This window comes from Myiozetetes cayanensis, unplaced genomic scaffold (assembly GCF_022539395.1).
Source record: "Myiozetetes cayanensis isolate MyiCay16 unplaced genomic scaffold, myiCay2020 scf20-37, whole genome shotgun sequence".
Classification (NCBI taxonomy): domain Eukaryota; kingdom Metazoa; phylum Chordata; class Aves; order Passeriformes; family Tyrannidae; genus Myiozetetes; species Myiozetetes cayanensis.
The window spans coordinates 16,128,784-16,143,724 of NW_026087412.1; the positions used below are offsets into that span (position 1 = coordinate 16,128,784).

At 48.0% G+C, this 14,941-nt stretch overlaps 1 pseudogene; it reads right to left on the reverse strand.

The window, feature by feature from the left end:
• Window positions 1-3,779: 3,779 nt before the first annotated feature.
• LOC126641303 (uncharacterized) lies at window positions 3,780-11,671 on the reverse strand (annotated as a pseudogene).
• Between the last annotated feature and the right edge of the window lie 3,270 nt (window positions 11,672-14,941).

Consider the following 14,941-nt stretch of genomic DNA (forward strand, 5'->3'; position numbering starts at 1 on the left):
CTTCACTGTGTGCTGTAGATGTCTGCTTTTATAAATCAGTCAGTAATCTATTTCAGTGTAGATACACTCGTGAATTTTATTGTCTGAAATGGGAAAAATTGCACGTATATTTTCAGGCCTTCCCTAGAGGGGACTGTGCTCAGGAGCTGTGACATCCTGCCCAAGGCTGCCCATGAGACAGACACCTCTTATCCCTGGGGAGGGTTCAGTTCAGTGCCTTTTTAGGGGCAGCATTCCATGATGTTCTGTACCACACAGGGATTGTTATGTTCTTCAGCAAGATTGTAAATAAACTTAAATATTCAAATAATTTAAATATTTAAGGCACTTAATGTAGAATAGTGTAGTAATTCCCCTCGAGCAGGGGATATTGGTTATATGGAAAAGTCACACCCCCACTTCTGCTTTTCCAGTGAATGCATAAAACCTCCCCACGTGCCAGACTGCCTTGGCTGACAGGAGGGAACTCCAGCCACAGAAATTGCTCTTCTGGGTGAGCTGGACACTGTTGCCTCTCAGGCAGGATGTTGTGTGTCTGTGGTGTTTATCCTCCAGAGCCTCCCAGCCAGCCCTCACTCCCACAGCTCCTGCTGTGTTTGTCCATTTACAGTTCAGAACTCTCCTCTGAAGCATGCACAGTGCTTTGGCTGGGATCTGCATAGTGTGGGAATTTGGGAATGTCCTTGGTAGATAACACAGCAGCAATGAAGGACTGTCCCTCCTTGGAGCTGTGGCAGTAGCTCTACACAATAGAGCTTCACTCCGCAGCTCTATCTTGCCTCTGTTTCCCCCAAAACTGCACATTTCACAGAATATGCCAAATTGGAAGGGACCCACAAGGACCATCATAAACACTTGGGATAGAATGTTATCCAGGTTGCTCTTTCAGTCTGGGAAGGAAAATGATAGTATCCATAGTGAGCTCAGGGAAGTGGCTAAAGGAGGACCTGCACTTGAGTCAGGTGTGGTTCTAGGCATGGCTGCAGCTTAGGCCCTCAACATGTCACCACATCTGTCCTGTACAAGACAACAGTGCTGCAGGGAACAGCCCAGCTCAGCTGATCCCCTGCTCCCTGTGAGCCTGCCTAACCCAGAGCAGTGTGTGTTCTCCCCTGTGCCCACTGCTGGCTGCTGTGCGAAACCTTTCAAACAAGCACTGTCTGATCTTGTCCATCTGCATCATCGCTGCCTAACACCCCACCTTGCACTCCCAATAAGGAAGATTAATGTCTTCTCTGTTGGTGTTTTAAGCAGCATTACTGTGGGTTTTTTGAAGGATTTATACAGGCTGATCAGACGAGATATCCATTGTGCATCCTCGGGGATTGTCTAGTGATTGTTGTGTGGAGACAATTATTTAAGCACTAAGGGAGTAACTGCTGTCCCCTGGAAGGCTCTTGGAGTTGCTCATGTACAGTAGGATCACACCAGTGCATGGACATCCAAGTGCCGTGGCTACCTGGGTGACCATGGGTAGAACAGTTTGATGCCTCTCAGCATGTGGAGTGTGCTCAGTTGGAACTTGCATCTCCACAGGCTGGAAGCCACGTGGCCACCCAGTGATTTGTCCAAGCCCTCTGATGTGTCTCCTGTTGAATTTCAGACCTGAAGCTCTGATGAGCTGGTTTGCTTTGCTGTGGAAAAAGTGTTAAAGGGTTAAATGCAGAGGCTGGAGTTTTCCATTGTTTATTTTTCTTAAGGAGTAAAGAAAGGTTGCAGCATCCTGACTGTGGGGAGGCCGGGGCACATGTGAGCTGTTGGTGTCATTACTGGTGATCAGGTGTGCAAGGACAGGACTGGGGTCATGATTTATTGCTGGCCAAGAACTGATGGGCAGAACCCCCAGCAGGTTGAGCTCCTGCCCCAGGCTGTGCCCAGTTGCCACTTGCTCCTCCCTCTGAACAGGAAGAGTGGCTTTTAATTATTGGGCTAAATTAGCAGCCCTGATTACTTTTACAGTTTCATCTCACTTCTGGGGGTGAAGACTATCTCTTGTTGAACTGGCTTTCCCTTTCTTTCAATCTGCAGCTCCTTATATTGTAACAGGACCTCCTCCTTCTCAAGCAGATCAGAAGTACTGGCAAGAGCCAGCAAGAATGTGGGAATTTGCTTTATCCATCAGCCTTTCTAGCTCCAGCCACCTTCTAATTCTGGTCTCTACCCACCTCAGTGTAAGCTGCCTGCACTAATGTTCATCTTCAGGCTTCGCAGTCCACAGTGTCTTAGGAGAAAGGAATGTTCTGCCAGGGAATATTGTTGGAGCCCACCATCTCCAGGTTGCCCAAGGCTGGGGACAGGGTGAGGGGTGGGGTTTCAGTTACCTGTATACATGATCAGTGCAACTCTACAAAAATTAAACAAAAAACCCCAAATGTTTCCTTCCACTTCTTGCAAAGTGTTGACCTCTATGAACACCACCCTTTCATTTTCATGACAAGCTCAGGCAAAGTAGAGCCATGCAATGGCTTTGTAGAAAGCTGCTCAGGGCTGAGCTCTGGAATCCCAACAGCAGGTGTCCAGCACAACTGGGGAAGACAAGCAAAGTGAAAGTGGCTTTCCTGTCATCAGTGGAGACATTACTGATAAAAGCTGAATAAGAGGAAGCTGTCGATGTGCCCAGTGGAGGTGAGCAGGTACAGCTGCAGTGAGGCTCATGCTGTTGGGTCAGCTTTGAGCTTTATCCACCTGAGCTGAAACACAGGAACAACTCTGCCTGTGAGAGGCTCCAGTAGACTCCTCCCACCCTGAAGATGGTCTTTGTGCAACAGATCCAAAGGTCCCCAGAATCTCCCCACATCTTCAGATTCTACAACAGGGTTTTTTAAAGCACGTGCAGGGATGTTTGTAGCGTGGTTTCTATAAACCCCTCTCTAGTCAAAAGAAGTTCTCCATGTAGGCAGCAAACACGAGAGGGGCAGGAATGCTTCCCAGTGACACCTGGCAGAGCAGGCAGTGAGGCATCAGTGCTACACCAGCACAAACCCTGTTAGCCCGTGGCAGGCTTTAAGTATGTCACAACTTCTCTTCAAAACAGTAATGTTTCTTTTCTAGTCCTTTGGAGGTAGATTATGGGATGGTAAACAGGAATGCCTGGCTTTTGAGTGAGCTCCTTCCATGAAGGAGCAAGTACAGGATTTTCACTGGCTGTCCCAGCCGTCCTTGCAGCACCAGCCCTCAGTTGTTTAGCTGCAGCATCACATGGTATAAACTCAGAAAGCTGCTAGTTTTGGCAAGGCAGGCTGAAGTCAATGTTTTTGAACCAGTGTATGGAGACACAAATCAGCTCTGAACATGTACTTTCCTTCTGTACACAAGCCTCCAACATGAATCTACATCACTGCTGCATGTGGTTCTTCATAATCACAGCTGAAAATTCACCAGGGGATTCTTCCAATAAAAAAATGTAAGTGCAGGATTTCAGCACTCAAGAACAGTGCTGAATAGAACACTGAATGGAGGCTGAGGGATATTTTGAAGGCACTGAGGAGTCTGATTTGCCAGCTGGGTAAAACACTGGTGAGGCCTCACATGGAGCACTGAGTGCAGTTTTGGGCTCCCTAGTACAAAAGAGATGTGATTTAGCAAGTGCAGTGCTGAGCCACAAAGGGGGTAAATGGGCTGGAGCATCTTTCACAGGAGGAGGGGCCAAGAGAGCTGGGGCTGCTTCAGGAGGTCTGCCCAATGAGCTCAAGTACCTGCTGGGAGGGAGCGAGGATGTGGGGCCTGAGTGCTCTGCACAGGAGGCAATGGGCACGAGGGAAAGCACACGGAATTCCAGCTGAACACGAGGATCCATGTTTTTCCTGAAAGGGGTCACACTCTGGGACAGGTGGCTCAGAGAGGCTGCAGAGTCTCTGTCTGTGGAGATGCTCAAACTCTCACCAGATGCAAGTCCTGGACAACCTGCTCTGGCTGTCCCTGCCTGAGCTGGGGTGTGGGACTCGATGATCTTGGGAGGTCACCACCAAACTAGAGGAGCCTGTGGCTTTTGCAGTTCTGTGACTTCTCAGCCCACCCCCTAAATTTCTGCTGCACCAAACTGCTAAAGGGAAATACTTTAACTGTGGTCTGAAATAAATTCACAGTGTGACTTAAAACTTGAAGACCTTGCTCTCTGAGCTCATCCTCTTCAGTAAATCAGTTTAACCAAGCTTTGATTTGATGAGTCAATTTGTCTTAAAATGTGAGTTTACTGCTGTCAGTACCTAAATTGCTTTCGATCTACTACTGTTTATATTAAAAGCAACTTGAGCACAGCTGCTCTTTCTCTTCAGAATTTTCAGTAATTTACATGTCATTCACTTCAGCAGTTCTCCTACTTGGCTGTGGTACAGTTTACTTCATTCTTAAAGCCTCCTTTGTCCTTTTGTAAACACTGTGAGTGTTTGTGAGCATTTGCATAGTGCAAAGGGCAGTTGGCTGAGTAAAATAAGCCTCTAGCCTTCATGAGTAAGAGCACCGTGGTGTAAAGGACAGCATTCCAGATCAAAACCCTTCATGCTTTTGAAGGGCAATGAATAGGCATGGCTTACAGAAGCATTTCTAGTACAGTAATAAGCAATTAAGCTAGGTTTGTGTGCCAAAGGTCATCAGTTTGATTAATTCAGGCTCCTGCCTAAAGAATAACGATGGTGTCACTTGCACAGGCATGTGATTTGTGAAAGAGGCTCATCTAGAGCAGGGAGTGAAACATCAGGCTAACCCTGTATGGTTAGCAGGTGCCACTGTGCAGGATTCTTGTGGCAGAGCAGGCAGGCACACTGTGCAGGCAGCTGTGCTGCAACAGCTGTCTAATGGCTCACGAACAAGGCTGGCTGGGTGAGCTTCAGGGGATCCTTAACGTGCCCCGTGCAGGTGGGAGGGTGTTGAAGAATGCCCAAGAACCACAGAGCACATCCCTTCCACTGATGTGCCAGGCATGAGAAAGTGGAAACACTCCCTTTTTGTAGACAATTCCCTTCAGGATTCCCTTTAAATACACAGGCTAAAATCTGCTTTCAGGCAGAAGTGACCAGTGCTGTGTCTGGCAGGACCATGGTTCTCCCCTGCCAAGGTTCAGCTGACAGAGCCCTCTGTTCCCGTTTCGTGCTCAAGGAGCTGTGCTGGAGCTGTGCTGCATCTGTGGGTCTCTGTCCTGCCCCACCTGTGCTCCCTGGCCGGTTCTGTTCACTGTCCCATCCTGGAAATTCAAAGCAGCAATTGGTGACAAAAGGACACTTTTTCCTGCACACACACATTGCCACAGGTGGGCCCCAGCCCTTGCCCTCACTGTATTGCAAAAAAATACAGCCACAATGGCTTGGTAGTAGCAAGGGTGTGACACACTCTGTCAGTCTTTAGCAGAGGGTTCTCTCTTTATGCAGTCCCATTTTAAGAGTTACTCACACCCCCAAGAACCAGTACATCAGTAAAAGGATGTTGGTGATGCACAGCTATTTCTTCACATTTTATCACACTTACCTGTTTCTTGTCCACAACATTGAGGCCAATAGAGGCAACAATGCTGTGTTTGCCAGCATAAAGATCAGCATCTGGTGCCAGCGCCTCAGGGGGATCTTTAGTTCACTAGAAAGCCAAAACAGGAGACAACAACCAGTCACTTAAGATCCTTAAGGCACTGCTCTCATTCCCTGCAGCATCAAGTTGCAAATCCCCTGATTCTTGTTTACACTGCTCCACTAAAGCACTGGTGATTTTTCTGCTTGGAAACAAAAAGACAAAGCATTCTCACCTGGACTTTGTTCCCAGAATGTGTCCAACAATCAGATTTGAAAGGCCAACTCCAACCATCTGCACAGAAGTTGCCAGCCCCATCTGTCCCTAAAGTCTCTTGGGAGAGCACAAGGGGTATAGATAACCACATACTAACCTGGGGGAGCAATGAGAACAGGAACTCAGAGCCTGATTTAAAGGTGTTAGACAGACATTGGTTCAAAAAGGAATTATTCCCACGAAATAAACATTTATACCTTCTCCTCAAAAAATCTGGTGCTTGTCCCTCCAGCTTATTGGCTGGTTCTAGACTGTTCCCCACTCTTTTCAAGCAGCTGGAGACAGCACAGACAACACAGGTTATCTGAAACTGGAATAACCTGACTCCAGATTTCAGAGGAGGAGTCAGACCTGGTGGTTGAGTTGGTAAGACTCAAAGGAGATTCAGGTGTTACATTCAAGGTAAAAAAGCACTAAGCAAATCATAGCCAGGTTAATGTTTCACACTGTATCGAGCACTTTCTCGCTCTGCTCTGCGTTCTGCTCCATGTTGAGTCTTTGGGGTTATTTGTTACTGGCTTGGGGAGCCTGTGTCTGCTAGACCTGTTCATCAGGACTCCAGGGTAGCAGTAACATGCCATCCAGGTGTAGGAGCATGGCCGCAGGACACACAGCTACCCAGGGGGGTGGGAACTCAGGGCAGCCAAGGAGTAAATGATCCCCAGGCAGACGGGAGAGGCCAGCGGAGGCACAAGCGAGAGCAAAGATGGGCAGAGTAAGCGTGGACAGCCAGCAGCAAAGACACCTCTCAGTCCAGCCTAGTCCTGGTGGCAGGGACAGACAGCAGGCCTCTTACAGGGGATCTTGCTTCCCACAGGCCAGGGACACGAGGGGCTGTGCAAAGGGGACTGCAGAAGGGGCAGTGACATGGGATTTCCTGGCTGTTGGTAGTGCAGCAGAGCAGGTGTTCCTTGTTTCTCTTGTGTACCTCTGAACTGAGCCTGAAACGTCACACTAGGTGTTCAGTACTCATGTGAAACCCTTAACAAAGGGGAAGGGAAAACACAGCATTATACCCTGACAATTATGGAAATAAGGAAAGGAAGAGTTTGACAAAATGGCCTGGATTTCATGCAGATTGTCCTTCCCCATCTACTTGCAAATCTTATCTCAACCCTTTCTGTTCCAGTCTCAGACTTCCCAAAGCACACAGCTAGTGTGTCATGGGTTGCTGTTACCATAGCACAACTACAGGACAGAGGGAAAAACAGGTTGTGATGGTTTGAACTTGGCTCCCTGCCAAGTGCCCAAACCCCAGTAGCAGCCTCCCCCCCTTCCCCCTTCCTTCTTCCCCCAGAGCAAAGGAAAAAAACTATGTAAATTGAAGAACCCGAAAATCCAACTAGTTATATAAAAAAGAATATATATATTTGATGTATATTACAGTTAAGATGCTATGTACACAGCAAAAAGGAATCCAAACACCCCCCGAAGGGATAGGGAAAGGGGAAAAGGAACAAAAGGAGACAAAGAAGGGACACCGAGCAGATATATGCAATCAAACCCGAGAATTAGTAAAGTAACTAGTAAAACAAATCTCACCACATCCCTTAGAAAGAAGTAGGATTGGCACACACGGCCAGCACTCTGCTATCCTCCCCGTGGCAGGCCAGCGGTCGCTGCAGGCCTCAGCCTTAGATAAGCGAGACCAACGCAAGGACCCACTGTTCCCGTACTCCGCTGGAAGAGAAGAGAGTGAAGGCCTCTCTTCCCTTCTTATTTATACCCCGATTTACGTAAAAATCGTATGGAATACTGGGAACACTGCCTCTTCCTTGGTTACAAACTGGTAACCAAGGAAGGCCTAGATTAAAACCACCACACAGGTTAACGTTACTTCTTGTAATTTAAATCAGACTGAAGTGCATCTTGAAGGTTTGCAAGGGTATAAAGGACTACTTGTTCAGCCCCAAAAGGTGAAATTCTGTTTGAGGGGCTGTAACAGACATTTCAAAAAATTGGGAAGTTATCAGCAGGCACGTCAGGTCCTGGGTACTGACAACTGAAATGCCAGCTGCTGGGGAGAGGATGAGGGGCTGTCATGCACTGCCCCAGCAATGTCAGCCGCTGCCTGCTGACTGTAACCGGGATATTTATCCTGGATAAACTTGCTAAAAATAAAATGAAGGGGGGAATTCCCCCCCCCGCCTCCAATTAGTATTCTCGATCTGGTTATTTTGACAGAAAGTAAGCCTGAGCACAAACATATATGGACAGGAAGGGTTTGAATGAGAGGACTTGTAAACAAGTCTGGATTCTGTCTGGTAGTTTGTAGTACCAAGCCTTTGGTGGTTTATTTTCTTTTTAATTGGTGCACACCACAGAAGAGCTGGTAGCTTAAACAGCCACTTTCGAGACACTTCTGCAAGTGCAGAATGAAATTGCAGGTTAAAGTGCAGGTTAAAGTTTGTTCCCTTCCATCAGCACAGCTCAGGGCAGCAATGTGTCATCACCTGTCGACAACACACCAATGGAGTTTGACATCCTCTTTTAAGAGGCAGAAAGCCTTCTCAGTACAAGGGGGAGAATGCTGAGGGGCAGGACAACTGTTTAAAAATTATCCAGCAGCAAAGATCAGCATTTAAATTGAACACCTGTATTTAAGAAGTACTGGGAACTGCCTCTTAGGAATTCCTTTAAGGAGACCTGGTTACAGCAAAAAACCACCCATTGTCAAAGCCAGCCTTTCACCTTTGTTAGGGACATGCAGAAATTATATTAAACTTCCTCAAATTCTTTACAGAATTTACAGTCATCTGGTTGTAATAAGAGCTTACAGAGAGGTTTATTTAGAGATCTTGTAGCTCCTTAAGCCTGTTTTGGCTGCTTGCATGGCTACTTCCCCTCAGTCGTCATGCTGATGACATTTCTTCCCTCCTGATTTCACAGTGGATTCCCATAAATCGCTAATGAAATACCACCAAAATAATTTTTTTTTTTTTTTTACTGTAGGCCTTTGCTAATATAAAAGTTCATCCTGATGATGTGACAGAAGCCGCATCAGCCACAAATGAGAACAAAGCAGCAAAATGAGAAGTCTGTGGCAGAGCCCCAGGACAGAAGCAGGAGTCCCAGCCTAGTTGGGCAAGTTGCTGCTTTGTTTTAAGCACAGGAAGGTGTTAAAAAGGACATCTGAAGCCTTCACCAGGATACAAAGGCTTCCTCACATATAAAGGCAGGCTGAGCAAGCCCAGCGGTGTTCCAGACACAGCAGCAGCTGCAGGGCAGAGCTTCCCTAGGCCCGTGGAGCTCACACCCAGCCCAGCCCAGGAGACACCCCCTTTGCTGGGCTATCCCAAAGCTGAAACACCTATGGGCTATTTTCTGAATAAAGTATTTCTTCCCCTTCTCCCAGAACCTTCTGATCCTCCTTTGGCAGTGTTCCAAGCTGTAAATATTGGATGGGTCATTTCCCTCAAAGGTATTTTTGCTTTCTTTCAGAAGTCTCTCTCATCTTGAAGGGAAAGAAAGGTCAAAGAATCCTCAAACCTTCAACTAGGTGTTAAAGACATGTTTCAAGAGTGGAAGGAAACTGTATTTCCCAGTCAGCCCAAAGCTGAGGCCTGGAAGCTCTGCAGGCTCATGTCAGTCAGGGGTCACAGCCACAGGACAGTACCCGGTGTAACAGAAGGGTTAACTTTGTTCATAAAAATCTTATGTGTATGAGGGAATAAGGAACTTTTGTTATAATTCAACAAGATAAGTTTCATGGACATCCTGTTAATCAAGCAAGTGTCAGTAAAAATAATTGCAGACATCTTGGTAAACAAACAAGTATCAGTATTGGTAAAATTTACAGCTGATAAGAACTGCAGCTTTCATCTTTGACAAATGCCAGATGACCACTTAGCAATGAGCCACAAACTCAAGCCTCAACGCAGCTGCATTCAAAACTCGGGACTTGAAAATGTATAAAAGGAACATTTACTACATTTTAGTGTGGGTCTCGGGTGGGGCACTTGCCCCCACAGGCCACCCAGCGCTGTTTTGCTTTATTATCGCTTGCTTAATAAATTTATCAATGTTTAATTGGAATTGAGTTGTCTAAATTCTTATACTAACACCCGGCATCGGCCACGAAGGGGAACACTCCGTTGTACAAGAACGTGATGGTGAGGACCAGGAGCCAGTAGTGAAGGGGAAGGCTCTGGATGTCCTGAACCTGCTGCAAAGACAAGATGTGCCCTCACTCACCAGGAATTAGCCCAGCTTCACACTGGCGTCACTCCTGCAAGCCACTGAACGGCACGAGAGATTGAAGGGGTAACAGCAGGTGAAAGGGAACTGCAAGACAGTTCATGCACGTATAAGTGAAGTTTGGTATGTGCTGACTCTTAACACATTCCTTCTTTAACACTATTCAGTAAAGAAAACAAAAAAGCTTTCTTCTTATTTTTATAAAGGTTCTAGCTGCAAGAGATTTTTGAGCAGGCTCTGTTAAGAGTCCACTGCAAATCCTTAAGTGAGACACAGCAGAAAGGTACAGGATAAATACGAGTCACAACACCGAGCTACAGAAACTAATAAGAGTCCTATCATGAGAAGGAAGCCATCTAATAGATTAAAGTGCCATAAAAATTGCAGACATTACAAGCCTGTAATGCTTGTTCCTAGACAGGAGAATGCAAGGAGGGAGAAGATAAGAGGTGGCAGGAGATAGTTCAGTACTGTTAGTTGTTTGCTGTCAGATGCTGTGAGCCAGAAAGCAGTTCAGAGGGAGGCTACCAGCTAATTTGTGCACAGAATCCTCCTCTGAGCCACCTCCAGTCAGGAAGTAACTGGCTCAGAAAGCTACTGCTGTCCTGAGTGCTCTCGGAAAGGCTCCAGGCAGGGAATCGACTCTTGGCCGGTGGCTCACGGATTTGATCTGCTCAGCGCTGCTCTGCAGGATCGAACCGAGGGGTGGGAATGCCCTCTCCTGGCCGGGACCGGCTTCTGGTGCCGCAGCCTTCCCTGCACTCTAAAGGCAGTGCTCCTGCACCCGGGGTTGCCAGCATGGAGATGGAAAAGCACCACGTACCACTTTTTTGGATTCTTGCTGGATAACGCCATCCAAGCCCAGCTGCTTCGTGCCCACTTCATCCAGCACACCGACTGTGAGGGCTGAAACAAGCCCAGCACACAGAGCAGGCTCCCTGGAGAAACAAGAGCTGTTAGAAATTCCGCAGCATGGACAGAGCTGAATGACAAACCCCACTGCATGTATTCCTGTAGGCCTGCGGACTCATTAAAGGACCTGCTCTCATTATCTTATCCTATACACTAAATTGGCCTGGAGTCTTTTTCTCCGCGGTCTTTTAGGCAACATCTCCAGCAGTGGCGTCTCCCACCCCAGGGCAGTGAGGTCAGTGCTGTGGATCTCCCGGGTGAGGTGCTGTGAAGTCCCGGCTGGCCTCGGTGAGTGCGGGGAGGAGAAGCCGGCGTTGCGGACCTTTCACGTTCTCCTGGCAGCACAGGGAGCTCGAACCCCTCACCCGCAGCACCTGGGGGCGAGACCGCGGGGCGAGGGCTGCTGTACCCACAGGAAGAGGTCTGGGAGCTGCAGCGGCCACCCGGCCGAGGCCCGTGTGCTGCCGCCGTGCCCGTGTGCTCAGCGCCCGGCACTGACCCCGGAGCTGCCGCCGCAGGACAGCCCGCCGGGGGTGCCGGAGCAGGAGGAGCCGAAGGTGAGCGGGCAGCTGGAGAGCACCACGGCCAACCTGCGAGAGGCTGCGGCAGAGCGAACCCTCCTCAGCCGCCTCTCTCGGCCCTCCCGCCGAGCCCAGGCCGGCCCTGCCCGCGGCCTGCCCGGCCTGCCGGGCCCGCCCGCAGCGCCCGCATCATCATCGCTCCGGGGCCGGAACGGGCGGGAGAGCGAGCGAAGGGGAACAGGGACTGGGAATGGGGCTGGGAATGGCATTGGCAATGGGGACTGGGACTGGGACTGGGGTTGGGAACGGCACTGGGAATAGGACTGAGAATGGTACTGGGAATGGGAAGAGGGACTGGGAATGGGAAGAGGGACTGGGAATGGGGTTGGAAACGGCACTGGGAATAGGACTGGGAATGGGACTGGGAAATGGGAATGGGGCTGGGAATGGCACTGGGAATGGGGACTGGGCATGGGAATGAGGCTGGGAATGGAAAAAGGGACTTGGACTGGGAATGGCACTGGGAATGGAAACTAGGGCTGGGAAAGGGAAGTGGGGCTGATAATGGGACTGGCATTGGGGATGGGGCCGGGACTGGGGACTGGGACTGGGAACTGGGAAGGGGATTGGGACTGGGAATGGGGACTGGGACTGGGGACTGGGGCTGGGAATGGGGGCCGGGAATGGGGACTGGGGCTGGGAATGGGAATGGGGCTGGGAGTGGGAACTGGGACTAAGGACTGGAGCCGGGGCTGGGGCCAGGACTGGGACTAGGGCTGGGAGTAGGGCTGGGACTGGGGCCAGGGCTGGGACTGGGACTGGGGCTGGGAGTAGGGCTGGGGCTGGTACTGGCAGTGGGACTGGAGCTGCTGCTGCCCAGGCCCCCCACAGGGCTGAGCCAAGGCAGGAAGGGCTCGAGAGGACTCTAATGGGAAAGGAGCCAATTGGAAAGAGTGGGATAAACCAGAGGAATTGACCTCAGTTAGAAAGAGGGAGTTTTGTAACGGGAAATAAGACTGTCTATGTGAAAGGAAGCAATCAGATGGTAAATCCAGTGTGGGAGCAGTGACACAGAAGAAATTGGTTTATAACACATCATAAACTGATTAGGAGTGCAAAATATGATGTTCTGAGGGAAAAGGCATCTCTAGAGGTGTCTCAGTGGAAGTGTCTCATGTAAGACACAGGGAAAAGCAGTCCCTGAAAGGAACAGGAAGCATTGTACGAACGGATTGATAGGAACCAACCAAGTGTTAATTAGAGGTTCTTCTTTATCACAAGAGCGGGGCCCTGGCAATGAAAAGGAAAAAATCCACAACCCCTTCCCACCAAAGCTCCTGTATGATTGAAAGGGTAAATATATTTCTCTTTCCATTTGCAGAATATTTCCTACCCAAATGAGGCACAAGAACAAACCTCACAATGGCGCCTGTGCAGTCCAGTGCCTTACCTGGTCTTAAACAGAGCTTGAGAAGTAGGTGAGCAAGACTGTGACATGGCTGCCCATTCTTCAAAGCCAGAAGCAGGATTTGTGCATCCAGAAATTTCTTCATGCTCCTGTGTCAGTAGATCAAAGCTTCATGCACAGCAGGCAATGTGATGTTAAACAAAAGTTTTTCAACAATTTGTACTGAAAATATAAGAATATTTTAGGAATAATTTTAGGAGCATCACACTTGTGAACAGAGTCAGCCTACAAGGTATCTCAAAGTCAATTTTTTAAATGTTGTTACTTTAGACATTTATGCTGCCATGTAGAAGATTTTATTTTGCCCTGCCCTGTGACTTCTCCCTTCCTTGGGCCATAGGTATGGAGAATACTAAAACAGCATTACTGCCTTATGTGCAGAGGATGCTTCATGCTGCCAACATGTGTCCTTACCTGGCTGTGCTGGGCAGACCCTGTGAGCAGGTGAGCCCCCACCTAACTGCTCACTCACTTCTCCCAGTGAAGTGGGATGGGGAGAGAATCAGAAGGGCAAAAGGGCAAAAGTGAGGAAAAAAATCCACAAAACCTTGTGGGTTGAGATACAGACAGACAAATAAGTGAAAAGGCAAAAAAAAAAACCAAGGGAAAAACCCCACCAAGTGATGTACAACCAATCACTGACCATCCACAGACCAGTGTCCACCTGGTCCCAGACAATGGGAAAAAACTTGGAAGAAACTCTTCCCCAGCTTTCTTGCTGAACATGATGCCACATGGCATGGACTTCTCTCTGGGCAGCTGAAGTGTGGCTGTGTTACCAGCACTGTTCTCACCAGCCTGAGCACAGCCCTGCATCAGCTGCTGGGCACAAAGCAAACTCTGTCCCAGTTAAACACAGTACACTAAGAACCAGCTCTTGAAAGGAGTTCTTTTGGCCAAACAAGAATGTTTTATAACAACATTTAGCAGAAATAAAAGTGTCTGGACAACAAGTGTGTGTGATTGATTTGATTTGAAAACCAGTGTTAGAGCTTTGCTAGTGATCTGCAGGTCTGAGGTGGGGAGGTGTCCCAGCACTGCTGGGGACAGCAGCAGCAGGCCCCTGTTCTATACCAAGCTTTGTAGGACTTCTAAGCCGTGTTTGTGCCACTGGTGGTGTTTGTGTTCACTTCAGGAGCCTTTGTTGCAATCACAGTGCTTATAAAAATACTAATATGCTGGACAGAACTGTGGTGCCAAAGGGATAGAAAAGAACAATACATATCAGCATTCTGCAATGTAAATAATGGCTTGGGGACACTGGATTCATTTGCATATTGAGTCTGGGCACACAGTTTCAATTTTTTCCTTCAGAATTGTTTTGTTTTCCATATGTATTTTTTTCTGTACATGTATGTGTACGTATATGGGAATATCTATCATTGTATATATTGTATAATATTCCATGTTGTATCTGTGGAAATAGATTATATATATTTTCTACACTTATGACATATTTCCCCCTCCCTCCTCTCAATCTTTGGCTAACAGGCTGTGTGAATTTGATGTGTCGTGATTAATTCACTTTTTGAATTTTGCTCTTTTTCCTTCCTTTTTAGCACCAGCTCATAAGTGACCTGGAGCTTGGACTGGGAGTGAGTTTGATTTGAAAGCCCTTAGAGAGAATGAGGATACAGGACCAGTGATGGGGAGGTTAGGTACTCATGAGAGATTTGTAATAGTGGCATGAATGTCTGTCCAGACTCAAGCTACCACATGTCTAGAAGAATCTTTAGGCCTTCTTTAGGGAGGAAAGGGACTGGCATTAAAATACTTCAGGTGTCTCATCCATTAAAGATAACTTTCAGAGCATGGCCAGACAAAATACCTGCTCCTGAATCTGCATGTCAGCAGCTCTGGTGTCTGTGCTGTTGTGAGAGCTTCCTAGGAGAGAATCAGAACTCACAGGCATGACTGAATAAAAACCTATGATTCCAGAAATCATTTGGGAGCACTGAACCTGAAGGGTGTTGTTATTTCCATCCCCTATCCAGTAACAAGTCTTTATGGAGTAGAGGAGGTATGGGCTTGCATTGGAAACAGAGGAGGGAGAGGCAAAAAATTAAGAACT